The sequence below is a fragment of the Seriola lalandi genome, unplaced genomic scaffold (genome assembly GCF_002814215.2).
Source record: "Seriola lalandi dorsalis isolate HSWRI2012SDOR001 ecotype SW California unplaced genomic scaffold, Sedor1 jcf7180002054687, whole genome shotgun sequence".
Taxonomy (NCBI): domain Eukaryota; kingdom Metazoa; phylum Chordata; class Actinopteri; order Carangiformes; family Carangidae; genus Seriola; species Seriola lalandi.
In genome coordinates this window covers 576,490-584,256 of record NW_019525240.1, presented here as the reverse complement: position 1 = coordinate 584,256, position 7,767 = coordinate 576,490, and the positions used below count along the sequence as shown (strand labels likewise).

At 42.2% G+C, this 7,767-nt stretch overlaps 1 non-coding gene across 1 annotated transcript; it reads right to left on the bottom strand.

Moving 5' to 3' along the window:
- Nucleotides 1–6,673: 6,673 nt before the first annotated feature.
- Nucleotides 6,674–6,756, bottom strand: trnas-gcu (transfer RNA serine (anticodon GCU)). The gene has a single exon. It is a non-coding gene; the product is annotated as a tRNA-Ser (tRNA).
- Between the last annotated feature and the right edge of the window lie 1,011 nt (nt 6,757–7,767).

Sequence of the window (7,767 nt, the reverse complement as noted above, 5' to 3'; positions counted from 1 at the left end):
CAGCTATGTTGGACAGTTGGTCCATCACTTTGGTCTGGACTCATGGTCTGGTCTTAACAATATCAGATGACTTGCGATGGAATTCTGCACAGACACTCATGGTCTCTGGCGGAGGGATCCCACTGTGTTGGCAGTATCTTGATCCCAAGACATAAATTACTGAACATAAAAATATGCTCGCAGATAGAATGAATGAAATATGAGCTGTTACACAGCCTGTGTACATGGCATGGTGAACATTAATAAATATCAGCATGTTAGCATTAGCATTTAGCTCAAAGTACCTCACTAAGCACTGCCTCAGTTGCAAGTGAGAGGTCTTTACCCAACTGTCTTTTGTAGATGTCTGATTAAAATTGAATTGGCAAATTCATGGTTGCTGCATCCACGTGACCCTCAGGGTTCAGATCTCAAACATGTAGTTGGTAGAAGGATATCTTTGCTATGTGCACTGTATGTATCTACTGTATATTTCTCACCCATGGTCTTATTCTTGTTAATCAGTCGATCTCCCCATTTTCGTTTCTTTATCTTGTTGTTCTTCCAAACACCATAGACTGTAAATAAATATGGATGTAGCCTCTGTGACATCACCCACAGATTCTGAAGCGTGATTTTGAAGCTCAGAGTGAGCTGCGCCACCGTCACCATCTTGGCAGTGTCTGACTCCGCCTCTAACTCCCAGCTATTCCAAAAATGGGCAAAGAGGAGGGGTGTGTGTGGAGCCGAGACTTTGGTGCATGCTGGTTTGTGGCAAGCATGCGCTCGCCCACCTGTCACTCAAAGAGGTCACGCCCTCAATTATACATAACTTTAAGCCTTAATAAAATGTAAACAGGTGAGCTATATAAACAGTTGTCATTAGGAGGAAATTATTTATAGAAACCAAAACAGTTTTTTGTACCAGGCTGTAAACATGTTTATTTCTGCTGTAAAGATGGACATTTTAACATGGGAGTCTATGGGGATTGATTCACTTTTGGAGGCTGCCTTAAGTGGTCATTCAAGAAACTGCAGTTTTCGGCACTTCAGTGTTAGCTTAATTTTTCAGCTTCAGCGGTTACTGCTTGGTCACTGAACAATGTGAATCACACACACCATTTTATGACAATAGCTGACTGTGGTGAATTTGGGATAGTTTCCGTTAGATTACTAGTTATCTTCAGAGCTCGCTTGCTGGAATAATCCTTGCTTAGCAACCTATAATAAAACCCCAGTTATCAGGGGTAGGCGTAACAGCCATAGTGATGGCATGGAAGAAGTGAGAGCAGTGTTATTGTGTTTTCTCTGTGAAAAGTATATAAACTCCAGCCTGTGAGAAGGTGGTCCCAAGTTGTAATAAATAGTATTCAAATATTCATCCTCTTTGTATCTAAATTTCAGGTGTTTCGTGTTTTACCCTACCTGGATTAAAGGTTAGATCTTCCTCTCTTCTTGTTACATAAAGAGCAACTACCTCTCTTTTACACAAAATGCATATGTCAAACCTGGAGGAAATGTTCTTTTTTTTACCCAACATGCACTGTGTTCACACTAAACAGAGAGACATGACAGTGATTACAAGATTATGACAGAACAAGTGACATTATTGTCAAGGGAAAACCAAACAAATAACCACATATCCTGATGCTGAGGTTATGGAAAATAAGAGCAGCAGTAATGTGTCTATGATGGGTGCAGATAGAGTGTTCCATCCCTTCCCTCATCCTCCAGCTCCCCTTTGATACTCTATAAAAAGCAGTCAATTTGCAGCTGATTTCAGGGCCAGTAATGAGGACTAGGGTCAATGTGCTCCCTTGGCATCCTAGGTTAATTTCCTTTGGTAATACCGTATTTTCCTGCCACTTATGGTTCCATTACCACCAAGAGGGTCCTAGAGCTTGTTAGACTGGACTCTTGGAGTTGTTGGGTAAGGAATTGATTAATGTTCTGTCCTGGTTTTCCATAAGGGAACATGTGTGGAGACTTTTTTGGCTTGATTTCGTGGGATTTTTATGTTTGTTTAGATGTCCACAGCTTCATAAATTTGATTTGAAAGGTTGTCCATGTCACAAAGGTCTTTCATATGTAGCGATACTGAAGGTTTAATATACTCTAAATAGCTGTTAAAACATCTATAGAAATAGCTGTGTAGAGTATTTCCGCACTACTGATGGCTGGGGCACTATCATTTTAATCCTGACCGTCAGGCTTGGCATCAGTGTCTTCTGGAGAATCTATCTCTTACAAACTTTTGATCTAAGTCCAAAAGAGACCACTTTCCCATTCACTGTATATCCGTTAGCCTCCCCACTGACATTTTTGCTTAAACCAGTTGTTTTCAAACCTTTTCTGTCATGTCTTCATGTAGAGGCAGAAAATGAGGTCAGAGTAGATGACTGGACGCACAAAAAACAGTACTCCGACAGTGGAGACTGGGTTTGAGGTCATCCTACATGTTTGTAGGTTTAAGATACTAAAATCACACAACGGACACTTGGTTAAGGTTTGGTTAAGGTTGGGAAATGTACGTCCTTTTATAGTTTCCAAGCTGAACTGTCTATAAAAGCTCTGCAAAGCTAAATGTAGCTTTGCAGAGAATTCAATTATTGTTTAACTTTGACTGTGACCACATCTTTGTAGTGCAAGTCAAAGGTCAATCATCACCGAGGCAGTCATTGCCAGTGGACAGATGTCAACTACTCCCCCGAGGGCCACCAGCGGCCATCACTTTATCATCCCCTTTATCCCTCTCTATTCCCTCAACCACTTATACCTCATTCTCTTTATCACTCCATCACCACTCTTTCCTGCCTACTTTCTCTGGATCCATCCCCCTTATCCCTCAATCCATCTCCTTCATCCATCCATCCATCCCTCCCCAGCACTTGGCCCCTCTCAACCCTTCTCCCCTCCTTCTATACCAACTGCACCCCCTGCCCCCTTGATTTTCAGAGAACAGAAGCTAGCTTAGAGGGGGGAGAGTCGGGAAATCAATAAGGCATGATTTATTGATCACTAAAAATGATGCTGCTAATTAGCCCCCCAAAGGGACCTCAGCATTAAGCAGATGACAAAATGTCACCGCCCTCGTTCCACCCCACCCGGCCACCCCTCCCAACAAAAAAAAAAAAAAACCTGGCCACAAGCGCCCCTCTCTCCTCTCCCCTCCTCTTCCCCCAGCAGCTGAGCTGATATCTGGGATACTGGACTGAAGGATCCAGGCATGACAGTTAGATGGCAGTAAGTTTGACAGATTGTAGTCAATGGTATCTGCATGGTTTCCCTTTCATCTTTCATCTTTTTCTTTTTATTAGAACAAATTTCAGTTGGTTTTGTTGTTCCCCTTCTTACAGATTAAACAGCTTACACAAAGAGGTCAAGATCTGGGTAGTGAAGAACCAACTTAATAGGTTTAGTATGTTTCTCTTTGAGGATAAGTCTGACGGGAAGGGCACCTTGAGGGAGACGCATGCTACACCTACTGTATCTCCCAACTTGAAGCAGAGCAGCTAAAGATTGGATGCAGTTGCAGACGTGAAGGATGTAAAGGTTATGTATGTATGTATGTATGTATGGATGGACGGATGGATGGATGGACTTTCTTTTGTGCTGTAAAGCAGTCCATCAGTTTTCACATCAATCTGAATCAAAGGTAGGCAACATATGACATCTGACAATTATGGCCCACTGTATGCAGCAAATGACCAGGTGTGCAAAGGTGCAAAAGCAGGCAGGCTTTGAAATCCTCTGTCAAACTCTCTTTTCATTTTGGCACAACTGCTTATGCTTCTGCACAGGGTGCAACACCAGAACTGCTTCTGGGTTTTTTATCCATGGATAAAGGAACCTCTGAGTAACCAAAAGCATCAGTATTTATCCTCTGAGGAACCGGAAGCACGATTATTTATCCTCTGAGGAACCTAAAGTATCAGTATTTATCCTCGGAGGGACCAAAAACATCATTATTTATCCTGTGAGGAACTAAAAGAATCAGTATTTATCCTCTGAGGAACCAAAAGCAAAAATCAAAAGCAGTTCCATAACAGTTTTCAACCATGTCCTCAATTTCACATGTTGACCATTTGTGCTCCATCCATATTCTAGGCTTTGCCCTAGTCGTGTTATTGTCATGGTCTTATTGCTTTTATAATTTCATTTTCTTTTTGTTTTGGTCTTTGTGTCTGTGAAGCTTCTCAGTTGTCCAGTTCATGATGTTTCTAAGTGCCGTACGAGTGCAGCTGGACTTTTGAAGATGTTTTATCCCGTCGGTCAGTTCTGATGGGGAGTCCCAGGAATTTCAACTGTGAGCTGTTAGGGTCACAGGAGTCATGGTGTGAATGGGTGTTAAGCTGCCTGGGGAGTGGCAGAGTGACAAAGTTTCTGTTTAGTGATGGGTTTTCCAGTTTGATGCATATGGTTTCTTTCACTCCTTTATCAAACCATCAGTCTTCTCTGTCCAAAATGTGCACATTGCTGTTATGCACGTTGCTATCTATGCAAGAGATTATGATCAGTCAGCGTCCGGGGGAATCTCAAAATCTCTCTAAAATCTCTCATAGGTTTTCAATTGCATTGAGTGCCTACAAATAGAGTACTATAGAGTGCCGCAGTTATTTTTGTAAGCCAACCCTGAAGTTACCATCACCCTGGTTCTCTCCACAAAAAGCCAATGGGATTTTTTCCATTGTGTTTTGGATTATTACAGAAAATAAACAACAGTTTATAATAGTGAGTCACTAATGAACACCACTTGATGATGTTTGAAGCCTAAATACAATCAGCAGAAGTAAAAAGCTAATGTTAGGCTATAAACCAAATACACCACAGTCACATGACTTCAGTGTCAACACCACTAAACTTTGATTTAGCTCTGACCTCTTCTACAAAATTCTTTCCTCTGACAGAGTTAGCGACAGTTTGTATAAACACAACGAGGCTGTAAAAGTGGACTGGTGAGCAGATCGGTTTTCACGTTCAACGTGACGACATTTAACGTCAACCTCTGTAGTCTCATTTTGACACTTGTCAGCAATTGGCCTTTTTCAACGGATGTAAAAGCTTCAAGAAATCAGGACAGGGGTATTTACTGATGCATTTTGTATTGAGCTTGTGTTAACCACAGATCTTATTTCAGTCATCTAACTAAAAACACATTTAAAAAAACCCAGAAACTTCAGGATGAGGGAACAGGAAGTGCTAAAATACAACTTATTTCCAGGTTTTAGATCTCATCCCTGCAGCGCTCTATTGACTGTGAAGTGATTTACATCATTTTTATACATATGCGTATACAGTGTAAACAATTAGCCTGTATGGAAGCATCTGTATTTATTATGTTACTCCACTCGTTGATTCAGGTTTTGTTTTTCAGTTTGTCACCATCTGTATCTTGTAATACTGCAAACTTCATACTCCTACAAGCTAATATGGGGCGTTCACTTTTTCGGCAATAGCATTCATTCACTGATGACAAACTGATGATCAAAGACTGATTGCATTGCACCTGATAAAGAACTGTGTCAAAATGACATCATCAAAGCTGGAAACATCCTAAACATGTTGATAGTGTTGAGACTTATGCAGGTGATATTAAGATGCATATAGGTTAAGAGAGTCAACACTGTGGAAACAGTTTTTCTGACTAAACTCAATGTCAGGTTTGTTTGATGACTTTTACAGAAGGAGTTTTCCTTTGGAGTCTGAGTCCAGTCGGGCTTCATACTGTGACTTTGATAGTTGACTTTCATCACGGGGTTAGATAAGATACACACATTTCAATGCACATACCTTAAGCAGTGGAGTTTCTCTCCACCACCCCACTGTTCGTTGGACAATCCCTCATGTCCGACTGTGTGTGTCATTGGGAGGAAGGGAGGGGCTCAGGCAGGGCCCCAGGAGGGGTGACTGGACGCTTCATCACCCGACGGCCAACCTCTCACAATGATGCATGAAGCCCGGCAGGACATGGTGCACGGACCTTTGAGGCCAAAACACACCACACAACCACACAACTACACACACACACACACACACACACACACACACACACACACACACACACACACACACACACAGACAGACATACACCTAAGGCATAATGGGCACTTCATCCAGTGTCACATTCCCCAGCATTGGGGGGTTGGACTGTGGGCAGAAGCACTGGTTAACAGAGGAAGTAAAAAGCATTACAGTAACAACACAGTAACAAAGTTTATGGGGGCAATAAACACTCATTTAGATAAATATGAAATTAGATTTTATGGTTTGTGGAACTTTATCTTGTAGTATCCTGTCATGTGTTATCCGCCGCTGTTAAGTAAATACATAATGACTTCTCCAATGACAGTACCTTTCACATGCTAAGCAAGTGCTCTACCATTTGAGCTAATTCTCCTGTGGGTTAGCATTTTATATGATGTGATCACAGCCAAGCATTGAGAAGAAAAAAAAAACTGGTGGCTGGTGCGTAAAGACTCATTGCTTTGCACACAATGCCTCTTCCTCAAGAAATTAGGTTTACTGGAGAATGCAGGCATTGATCCCACAACCTCTCACATGCTAAGCGAGTATTCTACCATGTAAGCTAAATCCTTGTGAACACACAAATTGTGTGACAGAGTATCAATGATGAAGAGAGCTTTTGGGGTAGAAACTGACATGGAAACATCAAAGACTAAAGCAATGACCAACCCAACGAGGATGGGATTTCGAACCCACGCGTGCAGAGCACAATGGATTAGCAGTCCATCGCCTTAACCATTCAGCCAGCTCGTCCTCTCATTAGTATAATTCAAAGGAAAGAGGTGGTTTGGGTAGTAAACCCAGTTAGCGTTTCCAGGTCACCATGGTTTTCACATAGGTACAGGAACATATAGGGGCTACACAGAGGTGACAACCTTTGGGAAGTGTCTAGGGATGGATGAGTCTCTTGTATTGCAGCTGGCTTTGTTGCACAGATGGCCAATGTAAATGTCACTGAGAGGTGGTAGTGTGGTCCCATTGACCCGCTGAGCCGCCTTCACCACCTGCTGCAGGTTCCTCTGGTCCTCTGCTGTGCAGCTGCTGAAACACACAGTGCAGCAGTCGCTCAGGAGGATCTCAATCACGAGTCGGTAGAAGTTAACCAGCAGTTGTTGTTGGAGGTGTGACCCGTTTTACCTTCCTGAGGAAGTAAAGTCTGTGATGGGCCTTTCCAGCCAAGATGTAGACCCCTTGAAACTCGAAACATTCCACCCTCTCTACCTCCTCCCCTCGTATAGAGAAGACAGAGTGCTCAATGCGCCTGGATTTCCTGAAGTGTATCACCTTTTTATTTTGTTTTTGTGGTGTTGAGGTCCAGGTTATTGTGGGAAAGGATAAGAATCATAAACCGTTGTTTGTCACAGAGTTTATTTTCTGCAGTAATCCAAAAGCCAATGTGAAAATACCATTGGTTTTTTATGGAAGGAACCAGGGTGATGTCACAAGACAAAATGGCACAGAAGGAAGGGGACACTAAGAATATGTACTCAGGAGGAGGGGAGACAATGAGACACAGGTGCAACACATTAGGGCAGGGCAAGTAATCACACAGGAGGGAAACACATGAGGGCAGGAAGTAAAGGACCTGAAAACAAGACAAAGGTTAGTATCAAAATAAAACAGGAAGTACGAGACAAAGAACACTAGGAGAAACAAAAAGGTAACTTAACTATCATGACGCCGTGTGACAAGTACACTTATTTTCCCCATAATGTGAACCAATTTCATTTTCCTTTTTGTAATCCCTTTGATTTCTGCTGGCAT